This window comes from Balaenoptera borealis, assembly GCF_965194805.1.
Source record: "Balaenoptera borealis genome assembly, chromosome: 6".
Taxonomy (NCBI): domain Eukaryota; kingdom Metazoa; phylum Chordata; class Mammalia; order Artiodactyla; family Balaenopteridae; genus Balaenoptera; species Balaenoptera borealis.
Window position 1 is genome coordinate 128,342,051 of NC_138863.1, and position 23,080 is coordinate 128,365,130.

Below are 23,080 nucleotides of genomic sequence, written 5' to 3' on the forward strand. Positions count from 1 at the left end.
GGTGAGCACAAAGGTTCTAGCAGCTTGCTCCTGAAAGATCTCAATTTCTCAGTGATCCTGCAACACAGAGATGGAGGGGGAATAAGAGGAGCTTCACCAGGAGCTCTGGGTGAGGGGCAGTGGGCTAATGAAACCTTGGGCTGAAAGGGGAAACCCAAGTCTTTCAAAGCAAGCCCCAAAGAAATTGAAATAAAAACAAAGCAAAAATGAAGAAAAGCAAAAAATCCTAGACAGGATGTCAGTCCCCATGGAAGACCCCCACCCCAGGGGACCTGGCCAGTAACAAGGATGGAGGAGGAACTGTTTCACAAGGTGTGGTTGAGAAATCAGGGCAATTGCTCTCCCGGTGCTACCCCAGAGCAACTTTGGGAAGTCACCATGGCCTTGACTGCACTAGTTTTGACATTTTGCTTTAGAGTCGGGAGCGTCAGGGAGCAGGGCCAGCGTTTTGGACTTCAGGCCCGAGGGAAGGAAGCAGGACAGAGGATCAGGACAGGACTCTCTCTTCCCGACGCCTGGCCCAGCCACTAGTCACTTCTGCCTGTTTCGTCTCGAATGATCTCCTCTCTGTCTTGGGCAGTGAGTGCTCCTTCACACTGGTCATTCTCTATATCCAGCTCATACTGGCATTTTTGACCCCCGCACCCCAGCTGCTCTTGACTCTTGTGAATTCTGCCTGTGTACCAGCCACCCAGACAGACCAGAGAAGTGGGGACTTTCTTTTCTCAGCCCACTCAGTCTTGGACTCAAACCATCCCCTTGGGGCCTCGGTGGCTCTCCTCCGGCACACGTGCCCCAACTGGACTTTCCCCATCAAGCACACTGAGTCTGTGGAGCCCTTGGCATCTGCACTCTGCATCACCATCTGTCTTTATCTTCAATTCACCTACACCCAAGGGCCACCTCCAAGTTGAGAGATTCTGGCCACATTTTCCTCTCCCTCCTCAGAATCTCTGTAACATTCAAAATATCAAAAGCCTTGGGCAAGAAGAGGATGCCTCCAAAGACAGTTTGTACACAATTGTAGTCTCTTTGTTTTATGAACTCCCACCAGCAAAGGCAGAAGCCCAATGTCTTAAGTCATTTAGCCTTGAATATCATCTATTTTGACTGTGCTACCCATGACCATGCTTATTGTAGCCATACATTGACCTGTAGATTACACCCCCTCACTCCTTCAAGATTTTGGTTTCTGACTCACTGCCAACTCTCCCCAATGCTAATCTTGTCCTAATTCTTGGCAATTTCAATATCCTCCTATTCAGCCCATTGTGTCAAGCTCTGTGTTTAGTGTTTTACAAATAATATCTTATTTAATCTTCACAACTCATTTCTCAAAGGAGGAAAACAAGAGTTGGAGAAAGTAAGCGATTTGCCAAATTCTGCACTGCTATTTAGTGAAGCTAGGATTCAAACCAAACTGCTCATATTATAAAGCCTGTGTTCTTGACTGCTATGTTGTGTCGCCTCCTCACTATTTGAAAAATATCCACATTTTCTTGGAAGGAGCTGAGGACAGCTAACACAGATGGAAGAGAGGGTTAGGGGATTTCCTTTACATGCCTGCCACTGTTCCTGGTCATCTTTCATATTTACAATTCAAGGTACTGCTTTCTATTGTGAGTCAGCTCCTTCAATTATGTTGAAATAAATCTGGGAAAGCAGGAATAGTTTTGCAGGCAGGTGAACACGGGTGCAAATCCTAGTTCCACAATGTTTCACTGTTGCTTGAAGTAATCTTCCAAGGTTTCTGAGGGAAACGAAGGTTGTGCCAGACCCAGATTCAAATTCCAGATGTGCCACCAGCTGTGACCTTGAGCAAGTTAGTTAAGTCTCAGGTTTCTCATTTGCCAAAAGGTTGCACAGGGAGTTAAGAGGGATAAATGAGCTAGTGTATTTAAAGCCCCAAAAGCTCTGCACACAGTATGTGCTCAATAACTTATCTGACAGGCTATGAGGAGTAGATGAGTTAATGTATCTAAGTGACAGACTCTTGGGAAATGCTAGTTTCCTCCCTTGTTCCTTCTCTCCCTACCTCACTCCCCATCAACCTCTTCCATACATACTATACTTCAGTTACACCCATCTAGTCAGCATTGCTCAACACACCTCTGTGCCTTTGACCGAGCTGGATGCTCTATCAGAAAAACTCCTACACTGCCTCATTCTGGCATCTTCTCATGACCAATTCAAAAGCTACGTCCTCTTTTCTGTGTTCCCCAAATGCCCAAAAGGTTACCATGCACCTATTTGTACTTCCAGAGAAACGTTTACATTTCCATTGTGAACACCTCATATATTACAGTTATTAACAGCCTGTGAGCTTCCTGAGAATGGGGACCATGTTTTCTTTCTTTTTGTATCATTAGCCCCATTTATATTTCCTGGCATGTACTAAATTCTATTCAATCCAACTGAACATACAAAGGAATGAAAATACTATTGAGAGAAGCAATCCACCATGGGCCCTGAGTATCCCTACACATACTTACTGGGTAAGCCAAGAATGCAACTCCATCTCTATTCATTTCTCAGGGTTGTGTTTTCAGTGAGCAACCTTGAGGGATGAAGTCATATCTTCTTCCAGGACAAAAAGCAGGCTTGCTATAAAGGAAGTGATTGCCCAAGCTTAGTGTCCCTCAGCTGTGACACAAATCCACTGCTTACACAACATCCACTTGGGTCCTCTGCATTGACCTCACAGGACTTGAGCGGGGGGCAAAAACAACTGGAACAGACATGATGCTGTTGCTGCTTGCTGAGCCATGAGTAATAAAGCCCCTTGTCTCTGACCCAGGAGTCTCATGTCTTTTTCCAGCCTCCATGAAACAGTAACAGGCTAATTTACTATCTCAGGGGTCAGCAAACTATGGTCTTGGGCCAAATCCAGCACATGATCTGTTTTTGTTCAGTCTGAATATAAGGATTTTTTAAAAATATATTTTAAAGTTTATTTTTTAAAAAGGATGCTAAATATGTGACAAAGACCTATTGTTGCCCACAAGGCCTAAAATATTTATAATCTCATTCCTAAAAGGAAATTTTTGACACCCCCTATATCATCTTATAAGGATGGTAAAATTAAATCTAAGTTTCTGACCAGTTCCAATTCTTCAGTTAATTTCCTTAGAGCAAGAATGTCATAGCTTCCTCTCAAGGTCTTCATAGCACCCAGCACATGGTTAATATTCAGACAAGGCTCAACCAAAACCAAAGTATCCCTTTCACAAAGATTCAGTGCCTGGCACTGTTTCGGGACCTGGGGATATTGAGGTAAAAAAAAAAAAATCAAAATCCCCAACCTTATAGAATTGATATTCTAATGGGAGAGGTAAGCAATATACAAGTAAATACATCTCAGGTTGTGGTGAGTGCCATGGAGAAGACAAAAAAGGGTAAAGAAGATGAGGAATTCCAAGGTTTAGTTGGGTGGGATGGGGTGGGGTGGAGAGAGCTGGCTACTATTTTATGCAAGGTATTCAGGGAAGGCCCCTCTGAGAAGGCGGCATAATTAAGTAGGTCAATGCCTGTCTGGGATCTATAAACATATAGAAACCTGACACCCTGGGGAAATGAAATTAAAAGCACATTCCATGTCCACTTTCCACCTAATGGTTTTCTGATCTAGGTACATATTCGAGCTGGGCCCCATCCAAGAATGTCTGCCCTCCCCCCCCACACCCCCAAATCCTCCCCAGGAAGTGCCACTTCTATACAGGTCTGTGGAAGACTGAGGTCACTAATTTTGTGCAAGTTAGAGCCTGCACATTTTTTGCACTATACCCTCACCAATGAGTGCATCCTCATAATCCTACTTTGGCACTAAATGTCCCTAAATTAGGAATCACTGTACTTAGACTCTGATTTATTTTATTCTACTAAATACATACTACTTCCCTGCTCCAACACACACAAGTGATATATTCAAACATACCTAAAAACGACTGATAAAATGCATATATAGATAAGAACCACTGAAATTTTGCTTTGATAGAAAGAATGTTGACACTAAAGGACACAGGCTTTGGGATCATTCTGAGTTGGGTCCAAGTCCCTCCTTCACCCTTTGTTGCTGGGCAACAGACCTCAGGTAAGTTACTTTAACTCTTATAGACTTAGTTTTCACATCTGTAAAGGGAAGCTAATAATACTTATCTCTTTAAAAAAATAGATAATAGATGTAAAGCACCAAGCACACAGTCAGCCACACAGAAAATGCTCTATAAGGGTTGGTATTTTAATTCACAAGTAGTACATGTATCCTTCATCCACTCAGTAGGCATTCACTTATTGCTCCTATTTCTTGCCAGGCAGTGTCAAGTGAAAGGGCTCTTCCAATCAAGGAGACTACAGAGTGGTAGGTAAGCCAGCAAAGTAAATAAACAATGATGATACACCAGTGGGATAAGAGCACATCAGGAAAGGTTTCCCAATATGAACAGCTGAACTAACTCTTAGCCAGAGAAAAAGTAGACATTTCAGACAGAGGCAATACATTATGATAAAGGTTGGAAGAATATGTAGTTTGGTAAAGCTAAATAATGGGAGTTACAGGGAAGGAGAAGAGTGCTAAGAGAGAATTAAGTCAGATCAAAACAGCCTTGATTGTCATGCTAAGGCATTTGGGTCCTAAAGACAACAAGGAAAGAACCTCTGGGTTCCACATGGGGATGCAATTAGAGTGGGGCAAGCCTGGAGACAAGATGAGTTATGAGGCTGTCCAGAAGTAGATTTGGGAGTTGGGAGGGATATAAATGAGATTGAAATTGACTTGTCCATGGAATATCTTAGTAAAAGTATCCAGTAGGTTGACAGATGTAAAAGAGTGAAGTTTGAGCTGGAGACTGCTTTGGGAACCATCAATATGTAGGTAAAGCTATGTGAATGAGATAATCTAGGCTTTGTGTGCAGAGTAAGAATAGAAGAGGGCTGATGAAGGAGCCCCAAAAGACATTTATAAGATGTAGAAGGAAAACAGAGCCCAAGAAGGAAACAGAATAAACAGATAATTAGTGACAATGAAAATCAGAGCATTTTATGATTTTCAAGTCACATTCCAGATGAGTGATACCAGACTAGAAAGCTCCAAGCTCTTGCTCCCCGACAAAGTTATATATTTAAAAAATAGCAACCAGAAGCTGTCTGAACCAACTTTGTATATGCTTTGAAAGGCAATCAAGAGTTTGCAGCAATCAAGCAAATTCCCAATCAAGAAAAACCCATCTTCAAAATTGTAGGAAAGTTTTGTGGTGTTTTTACTTACCCTTACCCCATTCCCAATCTACTTTAGTGGTACTCTTGGTCTTGAGCAGCTGCAGCCCAGTTCCCAATTCCTCCACTTGAACTGAAGGGAGCAGAACAGATCTTATTTGCAAATTATTGTCTGTTATAACCTGCCTGGAGGATACCTGAAAGATTTACTTGTTCATCCCTGTCTTGCATAACTCAGAATGCAGGTGGGAAAAGTGGCAGGCATTGCTATTAAATACAACAAGTGGACTAAAAATTCAAAGACGCCTAGGGCAAGAGATTTGGGTGGAGACATACAGTAGACTATCTAAGGCCGGGAGGAGAAGCTGGGGTGAGGTGCTTTGGGAAATGAGGAAATGCAAAAGCAACTGCAGATAGAGGGGGAACTGAGAAAGCCATGCATGCCCAGGCAAGATGCATGCCCAGAAAAGACCTGAGAAGACCTTAAACATTTACCTGGATCTAATCCCTAGGCTCAGAACAAGTCCAGCTAATTGGTGAAGGACTGCACCAGCAAAGAGCCAGTCTGTAAAGACTACAGGGGTGGTTGTTCTTTCTTTTTTGTTTTTATTTTTGATGGTTTTATTTGTTTGTCTATCTCAGCTCTTGGCATTCAAGGAAATATGTTTCAAAATAGTAAATGAACATGAGCTAAAAGAACAGAGACTTCAGTGAGCACACACAAGCACACATAGCATTTAAAAGTAGTTTGGAAGAGTCTCAAAACAAATAGACTACTATGACCTTCAGTAAAAACAACAACTGCAATAACAGCAAACCATGGGGAAAGGCAGAAATCTGATTTCCAGAGTTACTACATAATAATAACCAAATGCTCATTTTTGGCAAAAATCAGAAGATATACATAGAAACTGGAAAACGCAGCTCATTCAAAGGAACAAAACAAATTGAAAGAAATCAGCCCTGAGAAAGCCCAGACATCAGTCTTACTAGACAAAGACTTTAAAACAACGGTCTTAAATATCTATAAGAGATAAGGGAAAACATAGACAAAGAACTAAAAGAAACAAAGAAAATAGTATATAAACAAAATGAGAATGTCAATAAAGAGATAGAAATTGCAAAAAGGAACCAAACAAAATTCTAGAGCTGAAAAGTACAATTGAAATGAAAATTCACTAGAAAAGTTCAACAGCAGAGTTGAATAGGCAGAAAAAAGAATCAGTGAACATGAAGATAGGTTATTTGAAATTATTGAGTCTTAAGAACACAGAGGAAAAAGAATGAAGAAAAGTGAACAAAGCCTAAGGAATTTGTGAGACACCATCAGGTGGCCCACATACACATTTTCAGAGTCCCAGAAAAAGAGTATAGTGAGAAAGGAGCAGAAAAAATTATTTGAAGAAATAATGGCTAAAACTTGAGTCTATAAATCTTAAAAGCTCAGTGAACTCCAAGTAAAATAAACTCAAAGAGACCCACACCAACATACATTGTAATCAAACTGTTCAAAGCCAAAGAGAATATTGAAAGCAGTAAGGGAGAAGTGCTTTATCACGTACAGAGATTCCCTGTAAGATCATCAGTCACTTGTAGTCAGAGACCTTGGACCAGAGGCAGTGAAATGATATATTTAAGGTGCTGAAAGAAAAATACTAAAACCCAATAATTCTATATATTGCAAAATTGTCCTTCAAAAATAAGGGAGAAATTAAGGCATTTCTATATAAACAAAAGTTGAGGGGCTTCAGTATTGCTAGACCTACTCTAAGAAATTATAAAAGGAGGGCTTCAGGTTAAAATGAGAGGACACTAGATACTAACTCCAAGTCATACTTAGTCAAATACACAGCAAATGTAAATGGGCAAATGTAATAGCCAGTGTTATTGCAATCCTGCTTTGTAACATGAATATTAATTTTACATAGGATTTAAGAGAAAAAGCATAAAAAATAATTATAAATCTCTGTTACTGGGCACACAATCTATAAGTATGTAATTTTAAAAATAAATTTATTTATTTATTTATTATTTATTTTTGGCTGCATCAGGTCTTTGTTGCTGCGCACAGGCTTTCTCTAATTGTGGCGAGTGAGGGCTACTCTTTGTTGTGGTGCATGGCCTTCTCATTGTGGTAGCTTCTCTTGTTGCAGAGCACAGGCTCTGGGCATGCGGGCTTCAGTAGTTGCAGCACACGGGCTCAGTAGTTGTGGCTCGTGGGCTCTTGAGTGCAGGCTCAGCAGTTGTGGCACACGGGCTTAGTTGCTCCACAGCATGTGGGATCATCCTAGACCAGGGATCAAACCTGTGTCCCCTGCATTGGCAGGTGGATTCTTAACCACTGCACTACCAGGGAAGTCCCTATAAGTATGTAATTTTTGACATCAAAACATAAAGAAGGTAGATGAAGCACTACTGGAGTCAATTCAAATTAGTTTGTAATAACAAGGATATTATATGTAATCTCCATTTTACCATACAGAAAATGTCCATAGATTAGCCATAATCAGAAATAAGGGAATAAAAATGTGTCACTATAAAAAAGCAAAAAGATTGGATCAAGATGGTGGAGAAGGAGGATGTGGAACTCACCTCTCCCCACATCAAAAATACATCTACTTGGGGAAAAATTCTCACAGAAAACCAACTGGAAACTGGCAGAGGATCTCTTATATAACCAAAGCTGCAAGAAAGATCCTCACGTCACTGGGTAGGACAAAAAAAAAAAAAAAAAAAGGTATCAGGATGAGACCTGTGTCCCTGGGAAGAACCTGTGGAAGAGGGAGGGTCTGGGGCAGGCTCTTGCCCTGCGAAGCCCCCTGCAGGCTGGGAGGTGCACTGGGACAGATAGAGGGCTGGAGGAGCCTGGACTCTTCTCGTGAGAAATGCTTGCATGCTGGTTTACTAGCAATCAGGGCAGAGAGAGACCAGTGCTGATGGCTGCCACCCTGCTGCACTTCCCAGCCTGAAACGTGAGCCAGGCAGGGCTGCTAATATGCACAGTGGCTAGGTGCTGAAACTCAGGCAGATGGGCCCTGGGAGTGGACTCAGTCTAGCTGTGCAGAGACAGTCCTAGGGCCTGGGGTGTGGTCTGGGTGGAACCTCAGAGCCCAATGTCAGCATGGGCTCATCTTGGCCCGGGTCCACAACTGGAGCCCATTATCAAGTGTGTGCACGGTGGGGTCCTGGCTTCAGTAGTTGCAGACTTTGTGAGGGCATGCATGTCTGGGTAGGGATGACACTGGAGCCCATTATCATGTTGGGGGAAGGTCCAGGGACAGAACTAGCAGCAGTGAAATTTGTTGGCACCAATACCAGATGGCAGGTGGCTTCACAGAATCTCACATCTCTGGCAGATAGCCCCTGGGGAGGAGTACACAGTGGTTCCTTTACTGGCAGAGGGCTCCAGTTCTGTTCACCCCACACTGCAGCTTGGAGTCAGATCTGAGGCAGACAGGTCCTATGAGAGCCCTCCCACAGAGGCAGCCAGGTTCCAAGCAGCAGCACAACCACGTCAATTTCTGCAGCCACAATGCCCTGGCCACCAACACCAGACTACCACTAGGTCTGGGATGAACACAATGAAGAAAAGGACATGACCTTGGGCTGCTTCTGGGCAGAACCATGGATGCCTGTACCGGCAGCGCATAGGTTTGCTGTGACCACATGGGCCTCACTTGCTTCAGTGCTAACCTTGTTAAGGACAAAGCACATGCTTAAGGGCAATGGAGCCTTATTGAACCTGACCCTCAGGGCTTCTACTCTAACAACTGGGGAACAGCCCCTACCCCCAACAGGGCTGTGGCAGTCATGAAGCAAAGAGGAGGCCCCACCCAACATCCAGTGCAGTCTACAGTCACAACACCAATCACACCCCCAATCAAAGGGATAATGGCCAGCACACTCTGTGGAAAGTTGTGACTAGCATCCATAACAAACAAAAACAACCTTTGCACCAAAAATATTGGACTTGCACAGTCTACACAAGGTAGACTAAATTCATAGTGACAGAGAAAGTTAAGTAAAATAAAAAAAGCAGAGGAACTACTCCCAATTAAAAGAATAAGAGAAAAACCCTGAAAAAAAATAATGAAAAGACCTCACCGGTGTACTAGATTCAAAAAGGATGTAATCAAAATGTTAAAAGAATTAAGAAAGGTTATTGATAGAAATGCAGATCACTGTAACAAGGAACTAGAAACTATAAAGAGAAACCAATCAAAATTAGACAACTCAATTGCTGAGATAAAACCAACCTAGAAACAATGAATAGCAGACTAAATAATGCAGAAGACGAATAAGTGAATGGCAGATAGAATAATGGAAATCAACCAATCAGAACAGTGGACAGAAAGACAAAAGAAAAAAAAATGAAAGCAACATGCAAGATCTATGGAATAATATAAAGTGTACCAACCTACTCATAATAGAGGTTCAAGAAAAGACAGAGAGAGAGAGAGAGAGAGAGAGAGAGAGAGTGGGAGGGAGGGAGAGAGAGAGCAGGGGATTGAAAATGTATTTGAAGAATCTATGGCTGAAAATTTCCCAAACCTAAAGAAGAAAACAGATATCCAGATACAGGAAACACAGAGGGCTCCAAACAAGATGAATGCAAACAGACCCACACCAAGATACATCATAATTAAAATGTCCAAAGTTAAAGATAAGATTCTAAAGGTAGCAAGAGAAAAACAGTCAGTTACAATCGAACCCCCATGAGGCTATCAGCTGATTTCTCTACAGAAACTTTGCAGGCCAGAAGGGAGTGGCATGATATATTCTAAGTCCTGAAAGGGAAAAACCTGCAACCTAGGATATCCTATCCAGAATTTCTCAAACAAGCAAAAACTGAAAGAATACGGAAATACTAAACTTAACCTAAAAGAAATGTTGAAAGGTCTTCTCTAAATAAAAAAGAAGAAAGAATCTGTAGGAAAGAGAAAATCACAGTAGGAAGGGCAACTATATAAAAGGATGGAAGATCACTCAAATAAGCCAGTACATAGATTTTAAAAAATCAAAAAAATTATAAAAACTATTATAAGTACAATGAACAGTAAAAGGGTAAGCATGAAGATGTAAATCAGGGCATCAAAATCACAAAATGTGGGGAGGGGAGTATAAAAATGTAGATCTTTCAGAATGTGTTTGAACTTGAATGGCTATCAGTTTAAAGCAAGCAGATATAGTGATGGCTCAACATACTTGAACTCCATCATAACCACAAATAAAAAACATACAATAGATTCACACAAAAAAAGAAAGGAACCCAAGCACACTGCAATGGAAAAACCATCAAACCACATAAGGAAAAACAAAAAGAAGTGAACAAAGAACTACAAAATCAACCAGAAAACAAGGTTTAAAAAGGCAATAAATACATACGTAATAATTACCTTAAATATCAATGGACTAAATGCTCCAATCAAAAGACATAGAGTGGCAGATTGAAGAAAAAAACAAGAACCTACAATATGTTGCCTACAAGAGACTCATTTCTGAGCAAAAGACACTCATAAATTGAAGGTGAGGGGATGGAAAAAGATGTTTCATGCAAATGGAAATGACAAGAAAGCAGGGGTAGCAATACTCATATCAGACAAACTTTAAAAAAAAGTCCATAAAGAAAGACAAAGAAGGCCACTATATAACGATAGATGGATCAACACAAGAAGAGAACATTACACTCATTAACATATATGCACCCAATACAGAAGAACCTAAGTACGTAAAACAAATACTAACAGACATAGAGGGAGAAATTAACAGGAATAAAAAAATAGTAGGAGTCTTTAACACTCCCCTGACATCAATGGACAGATCTTCCAGACAGAAAATCAATAGGGCAACAGAGATCCTAAGTGACAAAATAGACCAGCTGCACTTGATATCCTCACGACACTACACCCAAAAAAATCCAGGATAGACATTCTTTTCAAATGCACATGGAACATTCTCTAGGATAGACCACAAAACAAGCCTCAACAAATTTAAGAGTATAGAAATTATTTCAAGCATCTTTTCTGACCACAATGATATGAAACTAGAAAGAAAAATGGGCAAAAAATGATCACATGGGGACTAAACAACAGCTACTAAAAAATCAATGGGTCAGTGATGAAATCAAAGAGGAAATCAGAAAATACCTCTAAACAAATGACAATGAAAACACAACCTTACAAAATCTATGGGATGCAGCAAAACCAGTCCTTAGAGGAAGTTCATAGCAATACAGGCCTTCCTTAATAAACAAGAAAAACTCAAATAAATAACATAACCCAATGCCTAAAAGAATTAGAAAAAGAAGAACAAACAAAGCCTGAAGTCAGCAGAAGGAAGGAAATAATAAATATTGGAGAGAAAATAAATAAAATAGAGATTAAAAAAACAATATAAAAATCAATAAAATCAAGAGCTGGTTCTTTGAAAGGATAAACAAAGTCAACAGACCTCTGTCCAGGCTCACCAAGAAGAAAAGAGAGAGGACCCAAATAAACAAAATAAGAAGTGACGGAGGAGAAATAACAATTATATGCCAACAAATTGGACAACCTAGAAGAAATGGACAAGTTTCTAAAAACATATAGCCTGCCAAAACTGAGTCAATAAGAAACATAATTTGAATAGAGTGATCACTAGAAGTGAAATAGAACCACTTAAAAAAAAAACAAACCTCCCTACAAACAAAAGTTCAGGACCAGATGGCTTCACTGGGGAATTCTGCCAAGCATACAAAGAAGAACTTATACCAGTCCTTCTCAAACTCTTCTAAAAGATTGAAGCAGAGGGAACACTCCCAAAGTCATTCTACAAAGCCAAAAGCACCCTGATACCAAAGCCAAACAAAGACACTACCAAAAAAGAAAACTACAGGCCAATATCTTTGATGAATATAGATGCAAAAATTCCCAAAAAACATTAGCAAACTGAATGCAACAATACATAAAAAAGATCATACACTATGAGCAAGTTGGATTCATTCCAGGGCCACAAGGATGGTTCAACATATGCAAATCAATCAATGTGATACACCGTATTAACAAAAGAAAAGGCAAAACCCATATAATTATCTCAATAGATGCAGATAAAGCAAACAACATCCACTCATGTTAAAAACTCTCATGAAAATGAATAAAGTGGGAACATATCTCAACATGAAAAAGCCATTTATGACAAACCTACAGCCAAAATAATACTCAACAGTGAAAAGGTGAAAGTCATTCCACTAAATTCAGGAAAAAGACAAGGATGCCCACTCCCAACACTTCTATTCAACATAGTACTGGAAGTCCTAGCCACAGCAATCAGAGAAAAAAAAGACAGGAAATGTATCCAAATTGTAAGGAAAGAGGTAAAACTGTCACTATTTGCAGATGACAAGACACTCTACACAGAGAACCCTAAAGACTCCACACATAAACAATTAGGACTAATAGATGAATTCAGCCAGATAACAGGATACAAGATTAATATACAGAAATCTCTTGCATTACTTTACTCTAACAATGAAATATCAGAAAGAGAAAATTTAAAACAAAAAATTCCCTTTAGGGCTTCCCTGGTGGCGCAGTGGTTGAGAATCTGCCTGCCAATGCAGGGGACACGGGTTCGAGCCCTGGTCTGGGAAGATCCCACATGCCACGGAGCAACTGGGCCCGTGAGCCACAATTACTGAGCCTGCGCATCTGGAGCCTGTGCTCCGCAACAAGAGAGGCCGCGATGGTGAGAGGCCCACGCACCGCGATGAAGAGTGGTCCCCACTTGCCGCAACTAGAGAGAGCCCTCGCACAGAAACGAAGACTCAACACAGTCATAAATAAATAAATAAATATAAGCAGTCATTTACATTAAAAAATAATTCCATTTAATATCATGTCAAAAAAATACCTCAAAATAAACTTAACCAAGAAGGTGAAATACCCATATGTTAAAAACTATAAAACATTGATAAAGGAAATTGAAAATGATTCAAAGAAATGGAAAGATATCCCATGCTCTTGGATTGGAAGAATTAATATTGTTAAAATGGCCATATTACCCAAAGCAATCTACAGATTTAATGTGATCCCTATCAAATTACCCATGACATTGTTTTCACAGAACTAGAACAAATAATCCTAAAATTTATATGGAACTACAAAATACCTAGAATTGCCAAAGCCATTGTGAGGAATAAGAACAAAGCTGAAGGCATAACCCTCCCAAGACTTCAGGCAATACTACAAAGCTACAGTAGTCAAAACAGCATGGTACTGGCACAAAAACAGACATTCAGATCAATGGAATAGAATAGAGAAGTAAACCAGAAGTAAACCCACACACCTACCATCAAAGAATCTATGACAAAGGAGGCAAGAATATACAACAAAGAAAAGACAGTCACTTCAGCAAGTGCTGTTGGGAAAGGTGGACAGCTACATGTAAATCAATGAAATTAGATCATTTCCTCACACTATGTACAAAAATAAACTCAAAATGATTTAAAGACCTAAATATGAAACATGACACCATAAAACTCCTAGAAGAGAACATAGGCAAAACATTCTCAGACATAAATTTTTTTTAAACATCTTTATTGGAGTATAATTGCTTTACATTGTTGTGTTAGTTGCTGCTGTATAACAAAGTGAATCTGCTATACATACACATATATCCCCATATCCCTCCCCTCTTGTGTCTCAGACATAAATTGTAGCAATATTTTCTTAGATCAGTCTCCTAAGGCAAAAGAAATAAAAGCAAAAATAAACAAATGGGACCTAACCAAACTAGAAAGCTTTTGCATAGTAAAGAAAACTATGAATAAAACAAAAAGACAACTTATGGAATGGGAGAAAAATATTGGCAAATGATGCAACCAATGAGGGGTTAATATCCAAAATATCCAAACAGCTCATGGAGTTCAATATAAAAAAAAAACAACCCAATCAAAAAATGGGCAGAAGACCTAAATAGACATTTCTCCAAAGAAGACATACAGATGGCCAAGAGGTACATGAAAATATGCTCAATATTGCTATTTATTAGAGAAATGCAAATAAAAACCAAAATGAGGTATCATTTCACACTGGTCAGAATGCCTATTATCAAATAGTCTACAAATAATAAATGCTAGAGAGGGTGTGGAGAAAAAGAACCCTCCTACACTGTTGATGGGAGTGTAAATTGGTGCAGCCACTATGGAAAACAGTATAGAGGTTCCTTTAAAAATTAAAAATAGAACTACCATATAATCCAGAAATCCCACTCCTGGGCATATATCCTGAAAAGATGAAAACTCTAGTCCAAAAATATACATGCACCCAAAGGTTCACAGCAACACTATTTACAATAACCAAGACATGGAATCAACCCAAGTGCCATCAACAAATGATTGGTTTAAGAAAAGTAGTGTATATATACAATGGAATATTGCTCAGCCATAAGAAAGAATGAAATATTGCCATTTGCAACGATATGGATGGACCTAGAGCATATCATAATAACTGAAGTAAGTCAGACAAAGAAAAATATTATATCACTTATACGTGTACTCTAAAAAATAATATAAATGAATCTATATACAAAACAGAAACAGACTCACAGACATAGAAAACAAACTTACAGAAGATGGTTCTTTGGGACACAAGTCCACCATCTTTTTGGTCTGCTGGCTTTCTGAATAGCTGCTATTCCTTGTCCCAACAACTCACCTTTCAATTTATTGGCCTATCGTGCTGTAAGCAGTACAAGCTTGGACTTGGTAACAAATTTTGGTGAGCCAGACAGGGGCCTCGCTGCTTGTGGCCATCTGCCCCACACCCACCCCTGGTTGGGGGATTTTTGGGTAAGCTATAGCAGCTGCCAAGACCACTTGTCCTGAGGATCTGCCCTTCAAAATTTCCCAAAGTGGCACTGGCTGCCTTAGTGCTTGGTAGTTGGAGCAAGGAATCGACATTTGGGAGATGACAGGTTTCATATAGTAGGATTCTACCTGCTCATCCCAAAGAACCAGTGCTCCTGAAGTGTTGAGCTGAAGAGGAGAAGACCCTGAACACAGTGACCAGAGAGTTGGGAAACCAAAGTTGGGTACCAAAATTAAGGTACATGTCAAGATGTTCCACTTACAAGGCCCACAACTGCTGCAGATGTTAGAGAAATCCTTGAGGAAGAGCCTCCCTGTGTCCTTAAAGGTTTATGGGACTGTCCATATGGACCAGGGAAACCCCTTCAAGCTAAAGGCCCTGGTGGACAAGTGGCCTGATTTTAATACTATGGTTATCCACCCTCAGGAGTAGGAAATGGCAGATGACTTTGATCATTACACCAACACCTACCAAATCTATTCTAAGGATCTCAACAACTGTCAAGAATCCCTTAGCACATCAGAGGTCATCAATTGGAAACACTTTGCAGATCCAAAGTTCACAGTCCAGTCTGGATGAGGTGATACAGAATCTTGTAACCACTAAATTTGTTAAGGTCAAGCAAACACAATGCATTCTGTATGTGATGCCTGAGACAGTGAGGAAACTGCTTCCTTCCCTGACAGAGACAAAGAACTTACCTCTTGGCTATGGCAGACCCAAAGCCATTGACCAAGAGAAGTTTAAACTCTCATCCCTGGATCCTACTTATGCTGCCTTGGTGAATAAATTATGGCATTTCGGTGGCAATAAGAGTAGCCAGAGATTCATCAAGCGCTGTATCCAGACCTTCCCCAACTTCTGCCTGCTGGAGCCTGAGGGGACCCCTGTGCCCTGGTCCCTGATGGATCATACAGGAGAGGTGTGGATGGGGGCCACCCTGCCTGAGTACCAGGGCCTCGGTCTTGTCTCCCATCTGTTGTTTGTCCACATCCAGGCTCTGGACAAACTTGGCTTTCCCCTATATAACCATACAGACAGAGCCAACAAAATCGTACAGAAAATTAGGCACAATCTGCATCATACCCCCATGCCCTATGACTGGAACCAGTGGAACTGTGTACCTCTGTGAAGCAGCCACGAACCCAAGACAGTGTTGGGTGGGCTGGTCACATGGCAAGAGATGCAGAGGGGTGGGCAGAAAGAAAGAATAAATTGTAATCAGCAGTAAATCAGTGTGTGCTGTTTGGACTCTGGGGAAGTAGTGTGAATGGTCAACAGAACCACGAGTGTGGTTCACAAGTCACTCATGAACTTCCCTTTGGGTCCAGCAGAGCTTCCTATTTCCTCCACATTCCAACCCTGGCAACCACCATTCTATTCTGTGTTTCTATGAGTTAGACTTTTGTTTGGCAAGATCCCACATATAAGTGACATCATGCAGTATTTCTGTTCATCTAGTTTATTTTACTGGTTCACAATTTTCTTTTAATGCATATGGCTAGTAAGGAAAGTATCCATAATCAGTAAAGAATAAATGCAACCCATTATTCTAATGGTGTCATTATTCTTTCCAGCACCATCATATTTATCTCTATTTAGAGTGTGTACATGGAATGTAGAGAAGAGAATTTAAGTAGCTTGTCATATCACAATAGCAGGACAACTTAACATCTTGTTACCCAGAAACAATACACGTGCAAAACTAAAACTGTTATTTAAAAATAACTTAAAATGTATGTGGTAGAGATACTTTAAATTTAAGGTAAATCAGGGAAAATCTATAAAATTGGATCTAATTTGTGGGATTTTATCACACATAACATTTGTATATTCTGTGAACTAGGTTAAATCTGTAAATATTGAATATGACTTTTTTTTTCTAAATTGACAAGATAAAAAAATGTGGCATGTTATCAACTTGTTTCAAGTTGCAGGATGAACAATGAATTATTTGTATCAAAACAAGACTACTCTGGGTAGAAAAAGATAATTCAAATGTAATGTTCTTTTGTGTTTAAGGAGGAGTTTTATAATTAATACCAGCCATTATTCTTATACCAAGATGTAGGACAATTTATACAATTTAATAAAGGCTATTACATATTGAAAAAAAGAAAAAGAAAACAAACTTATGGTTACCAAAGTGGAAAGGAAGTGGGGAGGGATAAATTAGGAGTATGGGATTAACAGATAAAAACTACTATACATAAAAGAGATAAGCAACAAGAATTTATTGTATAGCACAGGGAACTATATTCATATCTTGTAATAGCTTATAATGGAAAATAATCTGAGAAATATATATGTAACTGAATCACTTTGAGGTACACCTGAAACTAACACAATATTGTGAATCAACTATACTTCAATAAAAAGCAACTTCAGTAAAAAGACAGTAATCGAGGAAATGAGGAATAAAAAAGGTTATATGACATACAAAAAATAAATAGCAAAATGGCAGAGTAAATCCCTTCTTATCAGTGATTACTTTAAATGTAAATGGCTTAAACTTTCCAATCAAAAGGCATCGAATGGCAGAATTGGTTTTTTAAAAAAACCTTGGTGATCCAATTGTATGATGTCTACAAGAGACTCACTTTAGATATAAAGACACAAATAGGTTGAAGGTGAAAGGATTGAAAAATATATTCCATAAAAATACTAACCAAAAGAGGGCTAAAGTGGCTATACTAAATCAAACAAATTAGACCTTAAATCAAAAACTGTTACAGAGACAAAGACAATATAGATTGATAAAAGGATCAATTCACCAAGAAGATATAACAATTTTAACATATATTCACCAAACATCAGAGCCCCCAAATACATGAAGCAAACATTATAGATTTGAAGGGAGAAAAAGAAATTCCTATAATAATAACATATATATATATATATGACTTCAATATACCACTTTAAATATGGTAAAACAACCAAACAGAAGATCAATAATGAAATAGAGGACTTGAACAAAATCATAAACTAATTAGACCTAACAAATATACAGAACACCAAAGAACAGCATAATACATATTTTTCAAAAGTGCACATGGAACATTATCCAAGATAGACCATATGTTAGGCCACAACACATCTCAATAAATTTTAAAAGGTTGCAATTATAAAAAATATTTTTCTATCACAATGGTTAGAAATCAGTATCAGAAGGAAAACTGGATTCACAAATATGAGGAAATTAAACAACACATTCTGAAAAACCAGTGGGTCAAAGGGGAAGTTAAAAGCAAAATTAGAAAATACACCGAGATTATTGAAAATGAAAACACAAAATACCAGAACCTATGGGATACAGTAAAAGCAGTGGTAAGAAGAAAATTTACAGTTGTAAATGCATACATTAAAAAGGAAGGAAACATCTCAAATCAATAACCTACATTTGCACCTTAAGGAAAAGAAAAGCAAATTAAACCCAAAACTGGCAGAGGGAACTGACATATTACTAACATTAGAAATAAAAGCAACAACAATACTAAAGATGTTACAGAAATAAAAAGAATACTATAAGCATTTGTATACCAACATATTGTTTAACCTAAATGAAATAGACGAATTCCTAGAAACACACAATCCACCAAAATTGAATCATGAATAAATAAAAAATCTGAATATATCTATAACTAGTAAAGAAAGTGAATCAGTAGTCAAAATCCTCAAGGACAAAGAAAAGCCCAGGACTAAATGGCTTAACTGGTAAATACTACCAATCATTTCAAGAAGAATTAACACCAATTATTTTCAAACTTTCCAAAATATTGAAGGGGAGGGAATAATTCCCAACTCCTTCTCTGAAGCCTGTATCACCCTGACACTAACACCAGACAAGAAAACTACAGACCAATATCCCTTATGAATGTTGATGCAAAAATCTTCAATAAAACACTAGCCAATTGAATTCAGCAGCATATTGAAAAGTAAGTATCATGACCAAATGATTTTTTCCCCAGAATGTAATAATGCTTCAACATGTGAAAATTGATTTCGTAAAATCAATTACTAGAATGAAGGGAAAAACAAACAAATCAACAACAACAACAAAACCAAACACGATCATCTCAACTGATGAAGAAAAAATATTTGACAGAAGTCAATACCCTTTCTTAATAAAACACACTCCCAATAAACCAGGAATAGAAGGCAACTTCCTCAATATGACAAAGGCCATATATGAAAAATCCTTAGCTAACATCATACTCAGTGGTCAAAGTTTGAAAGCTTTTCCCCCCAAATAGGAACAAAATAAGGATTCCCACTTTCTCCACTTCTATTCAACATAGTCATGGAAGTCCTCACAAGAGCAAATAGGCAAGAAGAATAAATAAAAGGCATCCAAATTGAAAAGGGAGGAATAAAATTATCTTTGTTTGCAGATAACATGACCTTATATTCCAAATATACACGAAAAGACTCCACATAACACACACAAAAAACTGTCAAAGCTAATAAATGAATTAGCAATTCAGCAAAAAACCCCACCAAAAACCAATTTTGTGGGATACAAAAATCAACATACAAAATTCACTTACATTTCTATACACTAACAATGAAAAATCCAGAAGGAAATTAAGAAATTTCTATTTACAGTAGCAAGAAAAAGTATAAAATACTTAGGAATAAACTTAACAAAGGGGGTGAGAGACGTGTACATTGAAGACTACATAACATTGCTGAAAGAAATTAAAGAAGACACCAATAAAGGGAAAGGTATTTCATGTTCATAGATTGGAATACTCAATACTGCTAAGATGACAATGCTACCTAAAATGATCCACAGATTCAACGCAATCCCTATCAAAATCCCAATGACATATTTTTTGCAGAAATAGAGAAACCCATCTTAAAATTCAAATGGAGTCTCAAGGAGCAACAAGTAGCCAAAACAATCTTGGAAAATAAGAACAAAGTAGGAAGTCTCACATTTCCTGATTTCAAAACTTATTACAAATCTACAGTAATCAAAACAGTTTGTTACTGGCATAAAGACAGACATATAGACCAATGGGATAGAATAGAGAGCCCAGAAATAAACTCTCATGTATATGATCAAATGATTTTTGACAAGGGTGGCAATAAAGGACAGTCTATTCAACAAATGGTATTGGGAAGCTGAATATCCACGTGTGAAAGAATGAAGTTAGAACCTTCCCTTACATCATATACAAAGATTAACTCAACACAGATCAAAGACCTAAATGTAGGAGTTAAAAACTATAAAAAATTTTAGAAAAAAAACATAGGGGAAAAGCTGCATGACATTGGATTTGGCAATGATTCCTTGCATATGACACCAACAGCATGGGTAACAAAAATAGATAAACTGGACTTTTGTCAAAATTAAAAATTTTTGCATCATGGTCTCTTATCAACAGAGTGAAAGCAACCCATAATGGGAGAAAACATTTGCAAATCATACAGCTCACAAAGTATTAACTTCCAGAATACATAAAGAACTCATACAATTCAGCAACAAAATAAGCAAACCCACTTAAAAATGGGTAAAATAACTTGAATAGACATTTCTCCAAAAAGTCATAGGGTGGCCAATTAGCACCTTAAAAAAGGTGCAACACCAGTAGCCATTAGGGAAAGGCAAATAAAAACCACAATGATATACTACTTCATATCCAGCAGGAGGGCTATTATTAAAAAAAGAGAACATAATGAGTGTTTGCAAGGTTGTGGAGAAATTGGAACATTTCTGCATTGCTGGTAGAAACATAAAGTGCTGCAGCTGCTACGGAAAATAGTATGACTGTTACTCTGAAAATTAAACATAGAATTACCATAACCATATGATCCAGCAATTCCACTTCTGGGTATATATCTGAAAGAATTGAAAGCAGGGACTCAAACAGATATTTGTACATCTGTATCATAGCAGCATTATTCACAATAGTCATAAAAGAGAAGAAACTCAAGTGTCCCTCAATGGATAAACAAAACCTGGTATATTCAGACTTAAAAAGAAAGGAAATTCTGATACATGTTATAACATGTATGAACCTTAAAGACATTATGCTATGTTAAATAAGCCAGCCAGAAGAGGGCAAATACTGTATGGTTCCACTTATATGAAACACACAGAGTAGAAAATTTCATAGAGATAAAAATAGAATGGTTGTTTTCAGGGGCTTGGGTGAGGGGAAATGGGGAGTTATTATTTAATGGGTACAGAGTTTCAGTATGGGAAGTGAAAAACATTTTGTAGATGGATGATGGTGATGGTTGCACCAGTTGCACCATAATGTGAGTGCATGTAATGCCACTGAATTGTACACTTAAAATTGTTAGAACTGTAAGTTTTATGTTATGTATATTTTATCATAATAAAAAAGAAAAACAAGTAAAATCATGGGGAAAGGTATACCATGTTAACACTAATCAAAAGAAAACTAAAGTATCTATCTTAATTTCAGGCAAAGTTGATCACAGAGCTAGGAAAATTTATCAGGAATATAGAGGATGTTACATAATGATCAAGAGGTAAATTCTTCAAGAAGACATAATAATCATTAATGTGCATGCACCTAAAAACAGGGTCAAAATATATGAGGCAAAAAGAAAAAAAAAAAAGAAAGAAGAACCGGAGAAAGACAAATTCATTATTCTTGCTGGAGACTTAAAAACCCCTCTATTAGGGGCTTCCCTGGTGGCGCAGTGGTTGAGAATCTGCCTGCCAATGCAGGGGACACGGGTTCGAGCCCTGGTCTGGGAAGATCCCACATGCCACGGAGCAACTGGGCCCATGAGCCACAATTACTGAGCCTGCGCATCTGGAGCCTGTGCTCCGCAACAAGAGAGGCCACGATGGTGAGAGGCCCACGCACCGCGATGAAGAGTGGTCCCCACTTGCCACAACTAGAGAGAGCCCTCGCACAGAAATGAAGACCCAACACAGCCATAAATAAATAAATAAATAAATAAATAAAAAAGAACGTGAATTTCTTAAAAAAAAAAAAAAACCCCTCTATTAGTAATTGAAGATCCAATAGGTAGTATGGATACAATTGAACTGAAGAGCACCATCAATCATCAATCTGCTCATAGGTATGGATTGCATCATCCCACAACAGAAATCAAATTCTTCTCAAGCCTACATGGAACATTCATCAAGGTAGATATTAAGTATGGGTCATAAAACACATCTTAACAATTTAAAAATGGAAATCGTACAAAGTATGCTCTCAGACCACAATAACAAGTCAATAACAAAAAGCTGAAAAAGGTCAAAATATTTGGAGAGTAAACAGCACACTTCTAAACAATACATGAGTCAAAAAAAGTCTCAAGAAATAAAGTATTTTGAACAAAATGAAAATACAACTTAGAATTTGTGGGGTGCAGCAAAAGCAGTGCTTAGAGGGAAATTTATAGCATCAAATGTACATATTAGAAAAGAAGAAATATATAAAATCAATAATCTAGCTATGAAACTAGATAAAGAGCAAATGAACTTCAAAGTACGTAGAAAAAAAAAGAAACAATAAAAACAAGAGTAGAAGTTAAAGAAACTGAAATAGGAAAACAACACAAAGAATCAAAGAAATCAAAACCTGGTTCTTGGAAAAGATAATAAAATTGACAATCCTCTAGCCAGGCTAACCAAGAATAAAAGAAAACACAAATTACTATTATCAGAAATGAAAAACAGGCTATCGCTACTGATCTCATGGACATTAAAAGAATAATAAAGGAACAGTATGAACAACTGTGTTCCCATAAATTTCATAACTTAGAGAAAATGGACTAATTGCTTGAAATACACAAGGTTAATGGACATACAGCAAAACTCACACAAGAAGAAATAATCTGAATAGATCTACATTTATTATAGGAATTAAGTCAATAATTAATAGTCTTCTGAAACAGAAAGCACCAGGCCCACATGGGTTCACTGGTGAATTCTACAAAACGTTTAGGGAACAAATGATAACAATTCTTTACAATTTCTCCAGAAAAATAAAAGCAGAGGGAACACTTCCTAACTCATTATACCAGGATTA

The 23,080-nt window shown here is 38.2% G+C and overlaps 1 protein-coding gene and 1 pseudogene across 3 annotated transcripts in view; one reads left to right on the forward strand and one right to left on the reverse strand.

Moving 5' to 3' along the window:
• Positions 1–23,080, reverse strand: part of ARHGEF4 (Rho guanine nucleotide exchange factor 4) — a 270,436-nt gene that overhangs the window by 207,477 nt on the left and 39,879 nt on the right. The gene's annotated exons all lie outside the window — the stretch shown is intronic.
• On the forward strand, positions 13,067–22,033 carry LOC309630354 (glycine N-phenylacetyltransferase pseudogene; annotated as a pseudogene). Its single transcript has one exon. The product of its transcript is annotated as a glycine N-phenylacetyltransferase pseudogene (transcript).